Source organism: Pyxicephalus adspersus, chromosome 3, assembly GCF_032062135.1.
Source record: "Pyxicephalus adspersus chromosome 3, UCB_Pads_2.0, whole genome shotgun sequence".
Lineage (NCBI taxonomy): Eukaryota > Metazoa > Chordata > Amphibia > Anura > Pyxicephalidae > Pyxicephalus > Pyxicephalus adspersus.
Genome location: NC_092860.1, coordinates 50,698,177 through 50,721,272, shown reverse-complemented (window position 1 = coordinate 50,721,272; position 23,096 = coordinate 50,698,177). Strand labels below are relative to the sequence as shown.

General features: G+C 36.5%; 1 long non-coding RNA gene across 2 annotated transcripts in view; it reads left to right on the top strand.

The window, feature by feature from the left end:
• LOC140326186 (uncharacterized) overlaps window positions 1–12,894 on the top strand; it is a 23,340-nt gene extending 10,446 nt beyond the window's left edge. The window contains exons 2-4 of one of the 2 annotated variants that reach the window (XR_011919799.1): window positions 3,572–3,700; window positions 10,226–11,228; window positions 12,395–12,894. This is a non-coding gene — a long non-coding RNA (uncharacterized lncRNA). Of the gene's footprint in view, window positions 1–3,571; window positions 3,701–10,225 lie in introns of both variants that reach the window. The other variant, XR_011919798.1, reaches the window with a different exon arrangement.
• The last annotated feature ends 10,202 nt before the right edge of the window (window positions 12,895–23,096 follow it).

Below are 23,096 nucleotides of genomic sequence, written 5' to 3'. Positions count from 1 at the left end.
ATATATACTGTGTGTATATATACGTGTGTACAATATCTTTGAACGATCGTGTCGTTATCTGTATGTACAGGATCGGTGCTATACGATCGTTCGCAGATATCGTGCAGGATCGTTCGTCGTTAATAATTGGAAGTGTGTACGTAGCTTTAGATTGTGGTGTATCAACAATACTAGATATAAAACATGAGACAGACACTTAATTACTAAACTATAAAAATGCTACGGTAATGCTAACAGCAGCAGTGTAGCTATAATAATATACACCAAAAGAGCAGGTAAGTGGGCAGTCAGGGGACAAGTCAACATTTTGAACAAATAATTAAACAGATGGAACATAGTATCCAGGCGGGGAAGCAGTGTTGAATAAACATGTGGGAGAAGGCCAATAAATTAACAAGGAGGCGTGTAACCAGCAACGTTTACACAGTCAATAAAGGCAGAGCAGAAGTAGAAAAGTCAAATCCAGTAAAAGGTTGGACAAGCCAGCATAGATGACTATGATCAAAGTCCCAGGCAATTTAAGATAGTATGGGATTGCAGGAAACAATGGACATTTACAATAGGAAGTCACTTAAACTGCTAAGTGTGATCAAGCACACTTATATTATATTTATGAAGCAGGCATCACATGTATGAAGGTTTTAGGACCTTGGTTCTTCTGACATTTTGTTTTTCCCGACAAAGGCAGAAAATGTAAACTTTCTGATAAGTATGGTTGCCTGACAATTCTTATGAACAGGATTTGAATGTGTATTACTACATAAAAATGCCATGACTAAAATTTGGCAAATACTAAAACAACATTCACATGTTTCGTGGTCATTTAGTGGCACATATACCCCACAATAACCCATTAACTTTGGAAGTTACCCTGGACCATGGAAAATAACAACATATTGTATTTGAAAAAATATTTTATAGAACACTGACTGACTACTGGAAAATATTGTTATACTAGGCAAACTTTACAAAGTAATGCTACACTGCAAAACTAAACTTGCTGACTCACAGCATTTAACCATAAAAATGTATTTCAGCACAACAATGCACAAATCATCGTGAATGCAAGTGGAGCATGCACATACTACATATAAACATAGCAAGCTAAATTTCCACTGTACCTATGTTTTGAGGAGTCAGCTATACAAACCTAAGGAAAAATATAAATAAAGAAATTACTGAATGGGCAAAGTATGCGTTTCAAAATTTTGTATGATAACTTCTCTAGTCATAGGAAGTGAAATTCCCAATGAATGTTGTGGATATAGGATTCTTCCCTTTGATTATCTGCTTGGTTGACTGATCTCTCCTGCTTGACCTGTGCATTGATGTTCCTCAACCACAAACTTTATACCATCCTTGGATCTACTGCCTGGCCATCTGACCTTCTGTGTTTCATTTGGGTTTTCTGGTAGTCTGTCAGTCATTGCCCTCCCAGATACCATCCTTTGCATATTAGTCCGAAAAAACCCACAGAAACAAAGATAGAACATACAAAATGCATGAAGATAGTGTCCTGGCCTGGAAGCCTAGTATTGCAAGGCTGTCTGACAGTAGACCTGGTAAGGGGTAAAAAATAAGTTGAAGGTACACAGTACTGAAGTACACAGCAAACCATAGATTCTGCTCTATTAAAACTTTTTCAAATATTGCAAATTTATTCAAACCCCTCTTTTTCCATTGATGAAGACAAAGCCCCCAAAACTATGTCCCTTTAAGCTCTTTCCTTATATAAAGTGTGGGGACAGTCTCTTGGAAGTCAAATTAGCAGCACTGTATGCACATGGATAGGATCGGGGAAGGATGGGGGGGGGGGGGGGGTAGGAATATAGAAACCTCACTAATCCTTTACCTTAACTGATTAGTGAGGTTTGCAAATGAGATCTAGTGACTGTAGACTGCATTTGAAGACAGTGAACTTGTGTTTAGGAAACCATTTTAGGATCATCTGAGCTTTGTAACATGGTGAGTTATCCTGCTGAAAGTAGCCATCAGAAGATGGAATACCTGCAGTCAAAAAAGGATAGACATCATCAGCAACAGTACCAAGGAAGGCTGTGGCATTTATTGATGCTTAGTTTACACTACGGGGGCCTAAAGTGTGTCCAAAAAAAATTTCCCAACACAATTACACACAACCACCAGCCTAAAACATTGATGAAAGGCAGTATTTATCCATGCTTCCATGTTTTAATGCCAAATTCTGATCCTACCATCCAAATGTCACAGCAAAAATTAAGACTCCTCTGACCAAAGTTTTTCCACTCTTATCCAATTGTGATGAGCCTTGTGAATTTTAGTCTGTAGGTGCATGTACTTAGCTGACCGGAGTGGCGCCCTAGGTGGTCTCCTACTGCTGTAGCCAATCTGCTTTAAGGGTCAGCATATTGTACATTCAGCTATGCTCCTCTGCATACTTTGGTTGTTATGAGTTATTTCAGTTACTGTTGCCTTTCTATCAGCTCAAACCACTTTGGCCATTCTTCTCTGAGCTCTAGCATCGACAAGGTATACTAAGGGCTATCCTACACTAAATAAATGAAATATAACAATAAATAGCCACTCACAAATAGGTATGTATAAGGCTAACAAAACATGGTAAAAAAGACGAAAAGATATCTGCCCATTGAACTCCTGCTTACTGAAATTTTTCCCTTTTCAGGCCATTCTTTGTAAACCCTGGAGAAGGTTGTGCATGAAAATCCCAGCATATCATCAGTTTCTAAAATACTTAAGCCAACCCCTGGCACCAACAACCATGACACATTCAAAGTTACTTAAATCACATTTCTTCCCTATTCAGATGCTCAGTTTTAACTTCAGCAGGTCATCTTGACAATGTCCACATGTCTAAATGAATTGAGTTGCTGACATATGACAATGTTTGTGTATTAGGTAGAGCAAGTATATGTGTTAGGTAGTATTGGCCCACAGGATACCGGATCTACTTCCTCTGACTCATTTAGTTATGTGAGTACTTTTCAGCTAGAGCTATTATTCAATGCAAGAAGTAGACTTAGCAAAGCAAATAAGGAAAACAGATGTAACTAATAAGGAACACAGTGTTTGACTGTAAAGAAACATCATAAAAAAACCTACAAATTTCTTTTAAATATAGAAAGTTATGGCAGCAATTTCATACACATTTATTAGTATTAAAGCCATGCCTATATTTTTGCCACCCTTAATAGGGTTTTAGGATATTTATATCCCACGCTAATTTTGCTTTGCTAGTTTGCTGCTGACACTCTAAAGGTAAGTGTTAATCAGAAGCATACAAGATATGGGCTTGGAACATTTTTAGGGTATCTCTTGGCTCCTGGTTGTGATCACAAATACACATCAGCTGGATACACTGTAAAATTTCCATTTGTAAGTTTACACCTATGCTGTAGGCGAGTAGTTTTAATGAACTTGGGAATTTCCCTAAACTGAAACAGTTTTGTGAAAATGTTAGTGATGCAGAAAAACACATGGTTACATACTTTTGCCACGTTTGATTTCAATGAGTCTTAAAACGGAACTATAGTTCCGCTTTGAAAATCAGCATTCATGTGGGTCTTTATTGCAGAAAGGGATAGGTGATGTCCTTTCTCCAATCAAACATCCTTTAAAAAAAAGCCCAGCTAATCAAGATGGCCAAAGATCAAAATACATGAAGGAGAAAAAGGTGGCAGCACCCGCGACTGAACTAGGACAGGTGAGTGCATTGAAAAAATTGCGATCAAGCAGGTAAGGCTATTTTCTTCAATAAAGTTCCTGGCTAGTCGCAGTTTTTTTGTTTTTAGGTATAGTTTTGCTTTAAAGGACCAACAAACTTAAAGGTATGGGAATCTTAAATTGTAAAAGACTTTTTGAGAATATTGACAATTTTTTTTAAATAGCTTTTTTTCTAATATCATTAGTATTTATCACAAAAGTTGCCACTGTGGTGCTGGAAAAATTTGCTCCAGAAAATATTTTTGTGTATTTTGTATCTATTGTGACTGACAAAAATTAGAAAGGGCAATTTTCAATTTCCTCGTCTTGATTTACGGGCGAAATTAGGAATCAGAGACAGCAAAAAAACAGCAAAATAACAGCAAATTAAACTTCAGCTTTAGTAAAAAAAAATACCTTTACGTTTCAGTCTGCAGTCAGATACTAATTTTTAAAGGCATATAAAATTTACCGGGAAGTATAATTTTTTTGTTCATGCATATGGCTCAATGCCGTTCCCAGCTGAGTTTTTTTTTCTTATTAGAACATTGATCATGTTACTGTAGAAGGAAGATCGTCCCTTTTAACACTCAGGAAACATGAAGTAGCTCCATAAAGTTAAAAATATGCAATAATAATCTGTAGGATTAAATAATCGTAATAGTAAAAACTAGATTGTGTATTGACTTACAGTTAGAGATTCCTGGCATAGGCCTGGCAGGGCACTGGTCGTTGAGAAGGGAAGAGCAGGTTGAATAAAAATTCTCCAGAAGAGGTTTACAAAAGCTTTGATCTCTGGCTTCTGTCTCTCCAAGAATAAAAAGGCTCAAGCCAAGGTAAGCAGGAAGACATCATATGCCTCTATAGCCTGATCCCTGAAGAAGCCTTGAGAAGCAAACTGAAGATGAAAATTTAGTAGCAGACCCCAACTGCAGACATCAGTAAATGACCCATCAGTGACAGACCCCCCGTGCAGATCTCAGCCACATACCCTCAGTGCAGCAAATTAGTACTAGACCTCTCAGTGACAGGCAACCAGTCTACACCTTAGGTTTGGATCTCTAATGCAGATCTTAGTAACAAACCACTAGTCCAGACCACAGTAATGCAGTCCCAGTGGACAGTAGAAAAAACTTACATTGCTCTGAATTCTGTGTCCCTTTCCTATGCTTATCTGTAGGATAATGCTTTATCTGTGGGATGCTGGGACTGTAATGTAAATCCGGGACAGTCCTGCAGAATCATGGATGATTGGGGAGTATGCAAACAGCACTGTCACCATGTTACACAAAGTGGAATAATAACACATCTACTGGCAGGACCCATAGGTAATAAAACTAAAATATACAGGGAAAATTCAGTAAAGCAAAACTATTCACGCTAGTTCCAGATTGAATCATAAATGTAATTTATGCCTACTTTAAAACAAAAAAATTAGGAAGGCTTTAAAACTAAGTTTTAACTGGTAACAGAGTAAAGAAATTTGATTGTCAATACTGATTGTGTCGACAACATTAAACAGTGCCAATGCCTAAGAAATAAACACATAAAATGAACTAAACTAAAAAAAAAAAAAAAAAACTTACTATCTATTACATCTATACTTCCACAGATCCATCCAGAGCTTTCCTGAATCGGGTCCTGCGCAGTCCTGTAATCCACCTTCATCCTGGCACAGAGAAAAAAAGAGAAAATAACACTGGGGAACAATTTTGAACAATTTTTTTGTTGACTTCAATTTTTAAGCTTATTTAAACTAAAATGGGTATCCTGATTCTAAAAGTGCAGTTAGTTTTCTTCTATCATGTCAGGTTTTTTCTCTACCGCTTATAATAATGCGCTTGTGGGTTGTGCGCTGCTCTACGTAGTGAATAAGCAAAATTTATTTTTCCACCTACACACGTATTTCCTTTCTTTCAGATCTGCCTGGCTCTGCTGTTTCTCGTCGTAAGTGCCTAAACAACCCTGATTCATTTTGTTATATCTGTGGCAGTTTCACCATTCCCAGTCAAGGGATGAATATCAGCACATTTGTAGAGCAAGCCTATTTGGCATATTTCAAAGTTAAACTTGGCAATCAAGATAAGTCTTGGGCCCCTCATAAGGTGTGCACAGTGTGGACAAAGGGAACACGTATACCTATGGTTTGGAGAGAGCCAGGAGATCTGTTTTAGTGACTGTTACTTTTGTATAGTGAAAACTTCAGAATATAACAAAAATAAATGTAACATAGAGTATCCTAGTCTACCATCGGCAATACACCCAGTGGCTCATTCAGATTAAATCCCAGTGCCGGTTTTCATTACACTACCCCTTTGAAGATAATTGATTATGGTGATGAACTAGGTGACAACAATGATGAAGCTTTTGAAATTGAAGAGGACTCTGTTCATAAGGGATTTGATCAGCATGAGTTTAGTGATTTGGGACTATCGAAGAAAGCTTCAGAACTCATGGCATCAAGACTGCGTGAGAAAAACTTACTTTAAAAAGAAACAAAGGTATTGTACATTCGAACCTGAGAAATTGCAGTTCTGCAGTACTTTAGAACTGACAGTGGCTTTGTGTATTGCCATAACATACCAGGTTTAATGGAGGAATTGGGAATTCTACTAGATTGTAAGCTCTTCGGGGCAGGGTCCTCTCCTCCTGTATCACTGTCTGTATTAGTCTGTCATTTGCAATCCCTATTTATTGTACAGTGCTGCGTAATATGTTGGCGCTATATAAATCCTGTTTAATAATAATAATATTAATAATAATAATTCCAATCTATAACTCAAATGAATGGTGACTATTCATCGATAGCTCAAAGCAGAGCTTAAAGTGTGTCCTCCTTCATAATGGCAATATATTTGAGTCAGTCCCAATTGGCCATTCAGTTTCTCTTTGTGAAGAAAATGCAGACATATAGAGAGTCATTGAGTTGTTGCAATTTCACCAACACAATTGTGGTATGCTTCCTTCTTGGTCAGCAATGTGGATACACCAAGTATACCTTAAATCTGTGCAGGCGGGACAGCAGAGCTCGTGGGAGGCATTGGGTGAAAAGGAATTGGCCTAAAAGATCTGCCCTAAAACCAGGTGAACCAAACATTCCACATGAGCCACTTGTTGATAGAAAGAATATTATATTACCGCATCTGCACATGAAACTGGGTCTGAAAAGGCAGTTCATTAAAGCTTTGCCAACTGAAGGAGACTGTTTCATTTACCTCATTTTGGCATTTCCTAGCCTGTCATTTGAAACAATAAAGGCCTGTGTGTTTGACGGTCCACAGATTCGGCAGCTCATCAAAGATAAAGTACACTCGCCTTCACTTGCCAGCCGGATTCCTGTCTTGAGAAATGAGCAATAGGGGTCGAGAATCCTCCAATAAGAGGATTAGTTTGCAGCTGCGCGATTCAGGAGGATCTGTTAAGCTCTGTCAGTGGTGAAGTCATATTAATTACATAGCGCACACCTGCTCCCTGTTCTGTGCGCATCTACAGTCCATTACAGGTCAACTTGAATCTTTAATGCTTCATCTTATTTTGGGCGTTACATTTTTATTTTACATTATACTCATTCACAAAATTGATTAATTTATTGTTACATTTGTTGCACATTTTTTTTTGATACCTTTTGGTTTGCTTTGCAACACTGCAAACTAATTTAGATCAAGCTGTATATATGCTAATTAGCACTTATTAGCACTTATGCTAATTAGCACACAATATGTCAACACACAATAGTATGAATGTCAATAAAATGTCACCAAGCATTTGTGATCAAATTTCATTATAGTTTGGCTTTATAGAAATCAAATATTTGAAAAAAGGATTGTTGCCAAAGATGTTATAATACATGCATCAAGGAACATTTAGTGATTTCACTTATGTATGTCAAAATACATTTAAATGCATATAAATACATATGCATTTTCAATATTGCTATTTTAACTTGACTGGTTTGTGGGGGGGGATTAATCAAGTAAAATTGCTTGGATGGTATGCATTGATGTGACTTTGTAATCCTCATTATTGTTAGTTTTATCGGTTGCTGCAATGTTTTTGTGCCTGGTTTGTAATGACGGTTTCTGTTGTATAGCGATTCTTCAGCAATGTTTTGTCATTTTTTTCCATAAATATTCCATACAAATTTCTGCATGATTTCCATTCCAAACTGCTACTTGAACCCCCTCTTTGCCTTTGGCCCATTCTCAAAGTCACATATTGGTATTTGAATGTATTATGTACATCCTTTGATGAATACATTCTCATGGTTTTTATTTCTTTGCTTTTTTTTTTTAATTTTATTAGTCTGACATTTGCACTCATGTTGATTTGCTGCCACACAACTGCTTTGTTCATTTGTAGTAGTGTTTGAGGTTTGTTGTCATTGTGCTGTGCTACCTGATTTTAGCACTATTGTATACAAACACACTTCCACGTACTGTCCAAACAGGTTGTCAATTAGTTGTCTAGGTGAGTTGAATACTTATTCTAACACACCTGATGGTGTTGGAAGGAGGTTTAGGTTGCCAAGCTCAACATCAAACCACAATGATTGTCAAGCTCACAAGCAGGGTCAGCAGATATTCTGTTGTTGCTCAACTTATTTTGCTCATTAAATACTGGATTGTAGTACTAGTATCTAAAATTTCCAGGGACAAATCCATTTTGTGCCAAACATATGTTCTTGCTTTTCTAGCCTTTTAGGGTGTTTATGCAGGTTTGAAAGGCATTTTAGACCTTGGACAACTATATATTGACTTACTCAGCTCAGCTTGGTAGTCGAAGCACATAAAGGTGGATTTCTTCTTTAACACGAAGCAATATCATCCATGAATGTTGCTTGGAGCCAAGCCCATGACATTAGAAATCATAGGAAGAAAGAGGCAATCTTTTCAATTTGAAGCATGTTAAGCATTATGCCCAAATAAATCCTCTTTGTCTATTTTTACCTATAATTTAGCTTTTATATGTATACATAAATACATACATACATATACATATGCATGTATGTACATACATTAGTGCACATGAACCAAAACAAACAATATACACATAAAAAGAAAAACTTACCGGAATGAGGATCCTTCTCTGGAAAATTGGCCGGCGCATTTTTCAACTGATAGAACACAGTTCACACGCACATAGCAGTTACGCCTTGGCACACAACAATGCGCATCAGACTCCTATAGTTTGGCGCACAACTATGAGCATTAAACTGAGTTTTAATAGGCCAATTGTGCTGTTTTTAGTCAGTCAAACAAACCATAGAAAGGAAACTGCTTAAAAACAAGCATAATTGAATTTTTAAATTGCAGGTCCTGGGAGATTGTAAAGGAGATCACATAAAAACAAAGCCATCAAAAACAAACAACTACAACAAAAAAAACTTTATTCAAAATAAACCCATTTGCTAAAAGGTCACATTAAAATATAGAGACCATACAGGCACCACTAAATTTACATGACAAAATAAAAAAAAACACATGTAAACCCACACTTCCATATAAAGCCAAATTAGTTCAAAAATGGCCCAACAAATATTGCATTCCAAAAATACTTACCAAACCAATATACAATTTTGACCTATCAAGTGTGGAAAACTAGATTAGAAAATATTTATGCAGGACAAACATTTAAAGGTGGTAATAAAGACATAATATTGAAATTAAACACAAAATAAAAACACAATACCATAGCATTAACATTGACTTCTTAACTGTAAAATGGACATTGAAACATTCAAACTTGAAAAAACAAAAAACAGCTATTGTGCTAAATGGTAAGCAAAGTATCAACTGTAGCAACATAAATTAGGCTAACAAACAAACAACAGCCCCTTTATGTTTTTATTAGAAAAGTATAAACAGCTTATTTACAGGTAACAGAAAATATTTTTGTTTTTTCCTTCTTTTCCAAGAATACAAATAATAGAAACGGATACACATATTACAATAAAGTACCAAAGCAGAACAGAAAATGTGCATACATTTTTCCTATTCAAATTGAAGAAACAGGGCAATTTTTTCCCAAAAAATAAAAGTCTATGATCCATGGCTAAAGTAAAAAGTCAGTTTTGGTGATAGAGAAGAGTACATTTTATTCCATTAAGTCCATTTTATTGCAGAAAAAAAAGAACATAAAGTCCATTCCTGAAAGAAAATTGTGGAGTTTGTAAAATGTAAAACAAAAGTCCATTTTCCGGACTATCCGGATTATCTTTTGAACAGATAGGTACATAACATAGCATTTCCCAACATATACAAATTATTTATAGATGTATTTTTGACCATAACCAAAAAACTCTCTCCGCAAACACAACAAGGTATATACATTTTTACTTTCCTTTTTCACAAGAAAAAATACAAACACATATTTTGGCAAATACACAAAAAAGAAATTACAAAAGTATATTCCACATATACATTCCCCAGGTTCTCTTGGCTTCTAGTTTACCTATTTTTTGCAATCTAATAAAAAGAAATCATTTTGCTCAAGGCATACCTAAGACACCTCTTTTTCCTTTTTGCAGCTACCTCCGCCATATGAGCAGCCACAGAACCCACACCTCCTGACCGCAGATCTTTGGCCGCCGGTGCAGCGGAGGCGACATCCGCCCATGACCTCTGATGTGGATAGCCTTTAAACAGATGAGCAGAACTTCCGCACAGGTTACACACCAGTTTCACAGGACAGTTTTTAGTTTCACGACCAGTTTTATTGCATCTTTTGCAGAGAGAAAAATCTGAGGTACACAATCTTTCCGTATGTAAATACGACCCACACTTTCTACAAAAAATGGGCATCTCAGGATAAAACAGTGAACATTGATCCTACCCCAGAGCAAAAGAGGAAGTAGGATGTTTCAAGCCTCCAATCCCCCCGGGGTCAGACATGAACATGACTCTACACTTAATTTTTCCATTCCATATATCACAGACATTGTAAACTTTCTTCGGCTCAGATACAGAGGAACAGTATTTGTTGAGGAAGGTTCTAATGTCAGCTTCTTTTACAAACAGATTAGAAAAAATGGGTTGTTAATAATACTTCCTCCTGTGAGTACAAAAGTACAAACTCGCAGGCATCAAAGTCCTCATTTTCTAGCTGTTTTTTCAGAATATTGTGCAGATTATTGCAAGCACCCATTCCAATAAGTGACAGAATAAAATGACCTGACCTTTGTTCTTGCAGACAGTGGATATCCTTTTTGTTCACTTTGAGTCTTCCCACTAGGTATTGGTCCACAAGTTTTTGCAAAGGGAACGCTCCTCTTTCATTCTCTGGCACCAGAATTCTGAAGGACTGGTGAACTCTCCCATCCTTATTACTTGCATATGAGATAATAAGGCCTCTCCTCTCTCCTTTCCTCACAAGGTCTTCCTCCATGATGCAAAAGAGATAAATCCTGGTTGCAATCACTCCTCACAGAGATTTCAAATATTCAAATAGCCTGTCCCAATGGCAGCATGGGGGGCTTGATGTACCCCCCAAGGCCGAGACAGGCTAATCCCCTGCTGATTTCTCCAGCACAGGTAAGTCCAGTAGACACTACAACCCTATTTAATGTACAGCGCTGCGTAATATGTTGGCGCTATATAAATCCTGTTTAATAATAATAATAATCATAACAGCACAAAAACAACAGCCTCTCCTTGAAAAAAAAATAAAGACAAATGAAAAAAGCAAGTTAGCCAACACCCTATATATGCTCATCATTATGCGCACAGGTGCAATATGCAATTGGGCTTATGCAGTGCGTGAAATTTGGCTGTTTGCTTTTCCGTTTGACATTCCATATTCATCACTAGAGCTGAATGGGGAGACTTGTCCTCATGTAACCCCGAGTGCCTGGGGATCCCACACTAATAGGCTCACAGCTGTGCGCATGAATGAATGCAGCTGTGTGAATCATACTGTCATTGTGAGATAACCTGTCAAAAAGTAAAAGTAGAAAAGTTACACTAAACACACACATAAAATATTTTAACATTAAAGTTTGTCTTGTTTTTGTTTTAAACATATTTTACCTTTTCAGGAAATGAATAAGGGGTTTAATGTACCCCTGTACTCATTCCCCAGGGTGGTGTGGTGGAGATCTGCAAGTCTTCTTAATAAAGGGGGCTTCCAGATTCCAAAATCCCGCCAAAAACACTTAAAATACCCCATTGTTTTCAATTGATGTGTTCTTACAATTGCTTGTGAAAGTGCATAAAAACGCATATAAATGTGGAAGAAATGTATACATGTGTTTTTTTCAAACATATTCATACAGACGGTTGGTTTCCTGCTGGGCAGCACTGACCTGCACCAAATTCTTTAATAGCTCCTCCATGGAGCCCTGCTGGGCAGCAATGTAGCAGATTTTATCCAGGACATAAGCAGGTTACTGAGTCAAAAAAAATGTATGCAGCCGTTACCCTTAGCAACCAGTCTGCCCGCATCCCCCACCATATGTGGGAGTTAGCTTGACAAATGGTAGGCAACTAGCAGGACTGGATGCCGCATCAGGGTTTTATTGAAAAAAAAACAACAAAATTATCACAACAGGATAGCTTAACATCAGCCGGGTAAAGATCAAACATATAAGCACTTATCTTCAGCTGTCCCGTGTTCTATAACAGTCCTTTTTTTAAAATAGGCAGGAAAAACTAGAGTCACCTTATCTAGAGTCTCTCTCTCTCTCTCTCTCTCTCTCTAGCCATTGTAAAGGATTTTTTTGGAGACACACAAGCAAATATTTACACAGAAATTGTCCAGAAACTCTTGGAGAGCTACAAAATGCTTGGTTGCAATATGAACATCAAGGTGCATTTTCTGCATAGCCATCTTTGTAACTTCCTGGAAAACCTTGGTGCAGTCAGTGATGAGCAAGGTAAACTATTCCACCAAGATTTGAAGGTCATGGAAGGACGGTAGATGGAATGTACAAATGATGGCTGACTATTGTTGGAGCATCCGGCAGGATTGTCCTAACACTGAACACTCCAGGAAAAGCTATAAGCTTAAATGTTTACCTTAACCGCTTACCCGATTAAGTTCAAATGTTTTACTGTAAAAAAAATGTCATAGAGTAACAATAAATCCTTTGTATGAACAAAAGAAATTTAAATTTAAACAGTACATTCAGTTATTTCATTATTTTTTCATTGTATGTAAAATTTGTATGTTTTTTAACAAAAATGGAGGGTACCCTCATCGAAGAAACTGGATGTGATAGCAAAAAACTGAATCATTTCTGGATTCACCACCCAAAAAATAGTAAAAAACAAGTGTAAGATCTAACTCAACAAAAAACGCGTTTGCAGTGAAATTTTTACCTTGCATAAAAAGGTTGTCTACCCTTTTATGTAAAGTAAACATTTTGGTGATAGGTCCACTTTAAAAGAAATATTCTTTGAGAATAGAGCTAAGCTCTATGCTGCATGGATCATGTGCCATGTGTCTCTTCTACATCCTTTTTAAAATGTATGGTAAACCAAAACAATATTTTCGTGTTTTGGACAGGATCTGTAGGGTGGAGGAATCACCCCTTCTTTTTACCCTTGGATGAGCAGAATAGGAACACAAAGGACTGAAATGGACAGGAATTTCAAACGGTTGTCACTGGAACTGGCATAGGGGGGAAATCCTGTTCTGGAAAAACTTCCTCTTGCTTAATTTTTAATAATGAATTTTATACAATCACTATTTCCAATCTAGTTCAAATAGATTACATAACAAGTACGCCACTTTTTCAAAACTTCCAAGGCATAGGGATAACAATGCTTTTTCACATGATTTTAGGCCCAGTAAAGCAAAGCAAGATTAGTGCCATAGCCTCACCCTTCTCAATACTAATACATAATCACTAAGATGGGTTGTCCGAGAGGTCAATAGTAGCATGCATGAGACAGAAAGGGGTGTTCCACTGCACCAGTGTTAATAAGAGCTATCACTTTGACTTTTGGAACATACTAACAATCAGCTGTATTTGCAGGCTTTTAAGGCTGTATTAGCTATATGTAGGCATTCCAAGCCTGAAGCAGCTTTTGTTCTAGAGTTTTTTTAAACTAGACAGACCTGTATTCATCTGGAATTCCCCAGACCACGTTACTATGATACATTCGTCTACTAAAAATATTTTTACTTTTAAAAAAGTTAAAAAAAAAACAAGATTTATTGCCTAAATGCAAAAATAAATACAGAAATATGAGAAAAAACTGAAGATGGGTGTTAAAAATAAATTACAACTAATGTACCCCCAAATCATCTAAAAGTAACACATGTTTCTTATATTTCAATGTGACTTTGTCATTGTGATTTTTTTTTTGTTTTGTAATACCAATAGCAAATGTAATAACACATAATTAGGGAAGGCTATAAACCAGTTTTAAATGAAAAATATTATAAATAAAATAATTAGAATTTAAGGAATTAAGGATTTCACACACATACATACATACATGTACTGTCAGGACACATTAACCAAATTACATATTATACATTCCTACAAATTCTAGGTAAAAGTAATATTTCCAGGCTCATCATTTCAGTTTAACTTTTGAATTAATTTATTATTTAGAACTTTAGGTATCTTGGTTTTCCACCACTTCACAGACGCACAAAATGTATAGCCTAGAAATTATTATTTTTTTACATCAATATTATTATTATCAATATTATTATTATATAAATGACAGTGACACAGGAGGAGACGAGGATTATACAGATTTATATTTTTAATTTACCTATTCCAAATTCCTGATGGCCATATGTATTTTTTTGTATAGGTATTTTTTAAACTGCCGCTCTTAAAATCTAAATTACACACCTTCACATTTGTTTATCGACCATACAGAGTTGAAATATTAAAAACCAATTCATATATGGTGTATTTGTGGTACTTAAGAGAAAATAATTGGTGGTAGAGGTGGCTACATAATAAACTTTACACAATAAACAAAATAAAATGTTTTTTACATTTATTAAATTCCTCCGCTTATTATAAAAAATTATCAATAAGGTATTTACACGAACAAATTACCAAATAAAGACCCCTGTATACTAAAAAAAAATAATAATTTTGTTATTAGGAAGTTAAAAATGAATGTTAAATAAATTGCTGCATACCAAAAGCTCAAAATTTGGTCTGGTGAAGGAGGTTTTAATTACCCTGGTAAAAAAAAAAAAAAACCTTTATATAATATAACGGTACATTTTTTCTGTGGTATGTAAACCACATGATCATGCACTCCCTTCTCTCTCTGGAATGTCAGAAAAAGGAAGTTTTCAAATTGTTTAATTTTTTTTGTGTGCCTGGTAGAGAGATTCACTCACTCATTATTTGCCAGTGACCAATGTGAACAGGACTTCACACCGCTAGTGAAAAAATAAAATGTTATATTGTCATGGATGGGAAATCTTTAGAATGCTTGATGTTGAGAGATTGCCTTTCACTTCCTATTGTGTCTTTGGAAAAGCATGATTTACTCAATGGGACACAGACAGCAAAAACAAAGTGACAATCCTCAACCTCAAAAAAGCAAACATACAAAAAAAGGAAACAACTAAAAAGTTTTGGCTATAAATATACTTTGGGCCGTAGCCTTTGTAGAAAAGAACAGACAGCATAAGTTGTGATCATTTAATGATAAAGATAAAACTATATAGACTTGTATGCATCCAAGAAACTGTGGGATACCTAAATGGATCAAAAACCCTTACAACCTATTCATTTAAAGCTACACTGAAACAATGGGCCAAAATGATTATTTTCACCTGGTGTTTGTAGTAATGTACAATATTACATTTTGGGTTTATATAAAGCAGGCTACTGGTGCTTAGATATGATGTCTGCACTTTTTTTTTCATTTTTCAGGCTCTTTTCTCTTTATTTGTAACTGTTGATCCTTCCATTAACTCACTTCCTGACCTAAAATGGTATACTCACCAAACTGTGCCTATGGAAAAGCAGTGTTGTCCTAGGATAGGAAGTGATTTAGGACCAATAAACACCTACCTCTTTACAACATAGAGGGAGGTGGTGTGTAGTTTACAGAAAAGAACTGGGAAGACTAATAACACTTGAGATTTCAGTTAGTTGCACAGGAAGTTAAAAGGACAGTGGATTTTAGGCAGGACCAATGGTATTTTTCTTTTTCTGCTAAAAAAATGTTTTCAGCCTAAAAGTTTAAAACCAATACAGCTACATCTAAACACTGTTATACCAAGACATGCACAGTGGGTAACGGCAATTGTTTTACTGTATGTTACTGAAACAGCCTAGTGTGAATGGGCCACCAAGTTCACAACACAGAAATGTCTCAACCTTTTTAACATGAGGGAATCCTTGAAATAACTTTCAGGTCTTCAGGGACCCCTACTATAAATAATATATCCATAGCTTACAGTACATTAGTGTGGTGGTCAGTAGGAAGAATGCGTCTTACATTGCTGGCCAGTGGGAAGAATGTCACCCTTACAGATATCCAAAAAGATCATTGGTATCTGTTGAACTGGCCTGAGAGGCACAAATTGCTCATTGCTTAAGGAACTCCAAGCAACCTCCAGAGGAACCCTGGTTTGGAAACACTGGTTTAGAGTAGCGGTCACCAACTGGTGGCTTGCAAGAAAATTTTGGTGGTTCGTGGCTCTGGCCGGTGCGCACCCCGAGCAGAGTCAGGAGAAGGACCCTGCTGGAGGGACGCATCGACCAGAGGACACAGACCATGTCCTTGTACTAATCCCAGGATCAGGGAAGTGGGCCAGCATTGTCCCTGAACATAATCGCCCACTCCCCCATCGCAGGCTCAGATCTGTTATGGGAGAGTGGGTGGGGTTCTGGCATCATGACGTCACCATTGGGGAAGTTTCTTCCCCTTTGAGTGACAGCCGGCTCCCTGTGCATGCACGTTTCGGAGCTGGTAATTTTAGTGGTCCGCGGGACCAAAAAGGTTGGCGGCCACTGGTTTAGAGTAATACAGTAACCTGAAAAACTGGGCTGTTAACAAATGTTTTAATTGCCCCAGATAAAAAAAATTCAGTCTTAGAAATCCTTGTTGAATGATACATTATAAAAGCATGCCTGTCATCACAGTAGTAAGTTGATAGTACACATGGAAAGTATGCACCTAGAGCTATCCGTAGGTAGTGTCACATAACTTCAATAATACTGTGGAACATATAATAATAGACATGCGTACAATTACATTGTAATGTTTCATTTGCATGTCATCATATTGTGCAGTATTTCCAGTATCTTACCTCTTTTTACCCTTGGGTGAGCAGGAAAGGAACACAAAGGACTGAAATGGTCAGGAAATTCAAACGGTTGTCATTGGAACTGGCATAGGGGGGAAATCCTGTTCTGGAAATACTTCCTCTTGCTTAATTTTTATTAATGAATTTAAAAAGCATTCTATACAAGCACAGAATACACCCTAAAGTATGTCCATTTTCCAATCTAGTTCAAATAGATTACATAACAAGTATGCCACTTTTTCAAAACTTCAAAGGCATAGGGATAACAATGTTTTTTTCACATGCTTTTAGGCCCAGTAAAGCAAAGCAAAGCTAGTGCCATAGTCCCACCTTCTCAATACTAATACATAACCACTAAGATGGGTTGCTTGAGAGGTCAATAGAAGCATGCATTAGACAGAAAGGGGTGTACCAGTGCACCACGGCGAATAAGAGCTATCACTTTCACTTTTAGAACATCCTAACAATCAGCTGTATTTGCAGGCTTTTAAGGCTGTATTAGCTATATGTAGGCATTCCAAGCCTGCAGCAGCTTTTGTTCTAGAGTCTTTTAAAACTGAACAGACCTGCATTCATCTGGAATTCCCCAGGCCGTGTTACTATGATACATTCTTCTACTAAAAATATTTTTACTTTTAAAAAAAAGTTAAAAAAAAAACAAGATTCACTGCCTAAATGCAAAAATAAATACAGAATGATGAGAAAAATCTGAAGATGGGTGTTAAAAATAAATTACAACTAATGTACCCCCAAATCATCTAAAAGTAACAAATGTTTCTTATAATTCAATGTGACTTTGTTATTGTGATTCTTTTTTAATTTTGTAATACCAATAGCAAATGTAATAACACATAATTAGGGAAGGTTATAAACCAGTTTTAAATAGAAAAAAAAAAACAAACATGAAAATACCATAAATTATTATTAATTAGGAAATTAATTAAGGATATCACACACACATACATACATGTACTGTCAGGATACATTAACCAAATGACATTTTATACAATCCCACAAACTCTAGGTAAAGTAATAATTCCAGGTTCATCATTTCAGTTTAACTTTTGAACTAATTTATTTTTTAGACCTTTAGGTATCTTGGTTTCCCACCACTTTAAAGACGCACACAATTTTTTACATTGGAAATGTTTATTTTTTTACATCAATATTAAGATTATCATTATTATTATCATTTTTATTATTAATATTATTATTAATAAACAGGATTTATATAGCGCCAACATACTATGCAGCGTTGTATGTTAAATAGGGATTCCAAATGACAGACAGTGACACAGGAGTAGATGAGGATTATACAGATTTATCTTTTTAATATACCTTTTCCAAATTCCTGATGGCCACATGTTGGCCAGTGGATTATAGTCAGTGGTATTTTTTAAACTGCCACTCTTAAAATCTAAATTACACACATACACACTTGTTTATGGACCATACAGAGTTGAAATATTAAAAACCAATTCATATATGGTGTATTTGTGGTACTTAAGAGAAAATAATTGGTGGTAGAGGTGGCTACAGGATAAACTTTACAAAAAAAACAAAATAAAATGTTTTTTACATTTATTAAATTCCTCCGCTTATTATAAAAAATTATCAATAAGGTATTTACACGAACAAATTACCAAATGATGACCCCTGTATACTAAAAAAAATAATAATTTTGTTATTAGGAAGTTAAAAATGAATGTTAAATAAATTGCTGCATACCAAAAGCAATTTGGTCTGGAGAAGGAGGTTTTAATTACCCTGGAACTTGAAAAGGTAAAAAAAACAAAACCTTTATATAATATAACGGTACATTTTTTCTGTGGTATATAAACCACATGATCATGCACTCCCTCCTCTCTCTGGAATGTCAGAAAAAGGAAGTTTTCAAATTGTTTAATTTTTATTTGTGTGCCTGGTGGAGGGATTCCCTCACTCATTATTTGCCAGTGACCAATGTGAACAGGACTTCACACCGCTAGTGAAAAAATAAAATGTTATATTGTCATGGATGAGAAATCTTTAGGATGCTTGATGTTGACAGATTGCTTTTCACTTCCTATTGTGTCTTTGGAAAAGCAAGATTTACCCAATGGGACACAGACAGCAAAACAAACAAAGTGACAATCCTCAACCTCAAGAGAAAAAAAAACATACAAAAAAAACGAAACAACTAAAAGGTTATGGCTATAAATATACTTTGAAGTCGTAGCCTTTCTAGAAAAGAACAGAGAGCCCAAGTTGTGATCATTTAATGATAAAGATAATACTATATAGACTTGTATGCATCCAAGAAACTGTGAGATACCTAAATGGATTTAAAACCCTTTACAGAAAAGAACTGGGAAGACTAATAACACTTGAGATTTCAGTTAGTTGCACAAGAAGTTAAAAGGACAGTAGATTTTAGGCAGGACCAATGTTTTTTTTCTTTTTCTGCTAAAAAAAATGTTTTCAGCCTAAAAGTTTAAAACCAATACAGCTACATCTAAACACTGGTATATCAAGACATGCACAGTGGGTAACGGCAATTGTTTTACTGTATGTTACTGAAACAGCCTAGTGTGAATGGGGCACCAAGTTCACAACACAGAAATGTCTCAACCTTTTTAACATTAGGGAATCCTTGAAATAACTTTACGGTCTTCAGGGAACCCCTAATTTAAATATTATATCCATACCTTACAGTACATTAGTGTGGTGGTCAGTAGGAAGAATGCGTCTTACATTGCTGGCCAGTCTGAAGAATGTCACCCTTACAGATATCCAAAAAGATCATTGGTGTCATTTGTGTTAAACTGACCTGAGAGTCACAAACTGCTCATTGCGCAAGGAACCCCTACTATAATTACTTTACCTACAGCTCACTGTACATTAGTGAGGGGATCAATGGGAAGAATGTCACCCTTACACATAGCCAAAAAGATCATTGGTATCTGTTGAACTGACCTGAGGAGCACAAATTGCTAATTGCTTAAGGAGCCCCTAGCAGCCTCCGGAGGAACCCCGGTTTGGAAATAGAAAATGTTGGTGGTCCGCGGCTTTGGCCAGTGCACCCCCGGGCAGAGTCGGGAGAAGGACGCTACTGGAGGGACGCATCGACCAGAGAACGCAGACCATGTCCCCGTACAAATCCTAGGCTCAGGGAAGTGGGCGGGAATTGTCCCTGAACACAACCCGCCCACTCTCCCATTGCAGGCTCAGATGCACGGGGGAGTGGGTGGGGTTCTGGCATCATGACGTCACCATTGGGGAAGTTTCTTCCCCTTTGAGTGACAGCCGGCTTTCTGTGCATGCACGGTCTTGAGCTGGTAATTTTAGTAGTCCGATGGACCGAAAAGGTTGGCGGCCACTGGTTTAGAGTAGTACTGTAACCTGAAAAACTGGGCTGTTAACAAATGTTTTAATTACCCAGATATAAAAGTCTTAGAAATCCTTGCTGAATGATACATTACAAAAGGATGCCTGTCATCACAGTAGTAAGTTGATAGTATACATAGTAGTGTCACATAACTTTCATAATACATATAATAATAGACATGTGTAAATTACATTGTTATGTTTCATTTGCATGTCATCATATTGTGCAGTATTTCTAGTATCATGCTTGTTGGGGAAACCTTGTCAGTCGTTCGAGTACCAGCAGGACAGTGCTGGTGATCTAGCAAACCTGGAATGGATTTCTTAAAAGTAATGTGCTATTTGTTAGCAATTTTTTTTCAATCCTGGACCAGATCCATTAAAGGTTAGCCTTGGAGACCTTTAATAAAACAGGCCCTCACTGACCATACCACTCATACACAAGTACACTGAGAAATGGCTCCCCTAGTGGCCATGGCACTGTAGGCCACTGCCTAGGTTCCCTGGTGGGAATTCTGGCCCTTGATATCAGCAATCAAACCAATTGCAGCAGACTGTCTAGTGAAGGGGAGGTTAGTGCAAGCTCCTGCTGAAGGGAGCATACAGTCTAGCCACACTCTTGATTAACTCTATGCTTTTACACAGTTATATCAATGTTCAGCATATATATATAGCAAATTTACTCACAAATTAAATTCATGTATATCTATATATATATATATATATATATATATATATATATATGTACCATGTATTAAAGGCACTGCCAATAGGATAAACAGATGTGAGGTTAAAATGAACAGCTCCAATAACTATTGATCACCATGTAAATATTATTCCCTGTTGATCACCAAAGTAAATAATGAGCTGCAATGACTGCTGGTGACCAGAGTAATTATGTATGTCCAAATAATATGCAAGTACTTATAAAATGCTACTGACAACCAATGTAATTCTTAAACTGAACTCCTGACCTCTAGTGTAGTTGGTAAATTCCAGCAATAATTTAAAGTGACCCTGTTAAATGTTAAAAAAATTGTTCCTGTAAAAAAAACATGGTGAATGCCTCTTCCAATGTTGCAGTACAGCAGAAAAAAAGGCTACTTGAAGATTGTTCAGAAAGCTCCACTTTCCTAAATCATCCCTATGTCCCCACTGTAACATGTTGTGACCTTATGGTGGCACAGGTATCAGACAGTCCTGAAAGAGCACGGAAACAGATAAAATAATGACTACTTCACCTAGAAGACATTACATGTTAGAATAGCTGGGAAAGCATAAAGTTTTCTTTATGACATATTGATTTACAAAATTTTAAGGTATAATAATCCTAATAATAACAATGTCAACTCATACTTTAAGGTCTTCAGGGACCCCTGACAATAATAATAATAATAATAATATCCACAGCTCATATTAAATTAGTGTGGTGGTCAGTTAGATGACTGCCACTTCTATTGCTGGCCAATTGAATGTCATCCTTACAGATAGCCAAAAAGATCATTGATGTCAGTGGTAACTGACCTGAGAGACGCAACTTGCCTATTGCTGAAAGAACCCATAGTAACCTCTGGAGGTACCCTAGGGTTTCATGGGACCCTGGTTGAGGAACACTAGTGGAATTCTAGTGACTTAAAAATCTGCTGCTATTGTTCTGGTATCTCATATTTACATCTCTGTAAGGTGTCCAAAATTTAAAACAAAAAGCTGCTAATGCATTTTGCTGAAAAGGGCCAGCCATTGAGGCTGAAAACTACAGCTTTATATTCATAAAGATAATCACCTTTATAAGACAGGGCACAGTTGGATCCACTTCATCAACTCTAGGGCTGGACTAAAGCAAACTTTTCCAAAAACAGAATCAGTCAGGCAGACTTGAAATATAAATTGATAAAACATGTTAAATTTACAACATGACAGACATGGCTAGAAACCTCAGAACTTCAATTGAACTCCGTACAACTTATTTTTCCGTTTAATCTACCCTTCAGTTCCCCAAATCCTGGCTGTTCATCGGTATCAATTAAACTACATAAACTTTGGAAGGCTCGATAAGACAATGTAATTAGGTAATTAAGTCAGGGAATCAAATAAGGACAAGTTTAATTTATGACATTGAGATTGCTGTTGTAATATGGAAATGAGCAGTCATTGGAATGTAAAACCTAAAAATGCAAATAGGAAAATATTGATATAAAAGATGTCCCCAATGGAAAATTTTCTAGCACCAATTGATAAAAAACTTAAAATGCTCCTGACTTTCTATCTTAGTGACAATGGTCGCTGAGACACATAAAGGGCCAAATCTTCACAGCAGGGACACAGACAGCAACTAAAACTGGACAGATGGTCTAATCCTTTCCTACTTTACACAAAAATTAAAAAATGTTTTACTTTACATTTTGGCCCTTTATTTAGTTGTTTAAATTTTTTTAAAGTGTTAATTGTTTAATGTCATTTAATCAAGTATATGTAAAGAGTGTAACAAAAAGTCACTTTGTAATGACCAGTATCCTTCCAAACTGTGGGACTGGAAAGGAAAAACCTAAAAAGTGAGTAAGTGGGTGTAAAAACAGTAGCGGTGAGGAATAAGGATCCCAGGAGAGGGGTAGAAGGGAGCCATTTGCAAATTAGGAAAGAAAAGCCGGGTCCAGATACCCAGGTGGAAAGGGAGGATACAACAGTGTAACATTGCTCAGAGACAGGACAGTTTTATTCACTGATAATATGCTAACATTGAGAAAGGGTTGGGCCCAAATTTTTATTTTCTTTCTATGTAACTTTTTAAAGTAAAT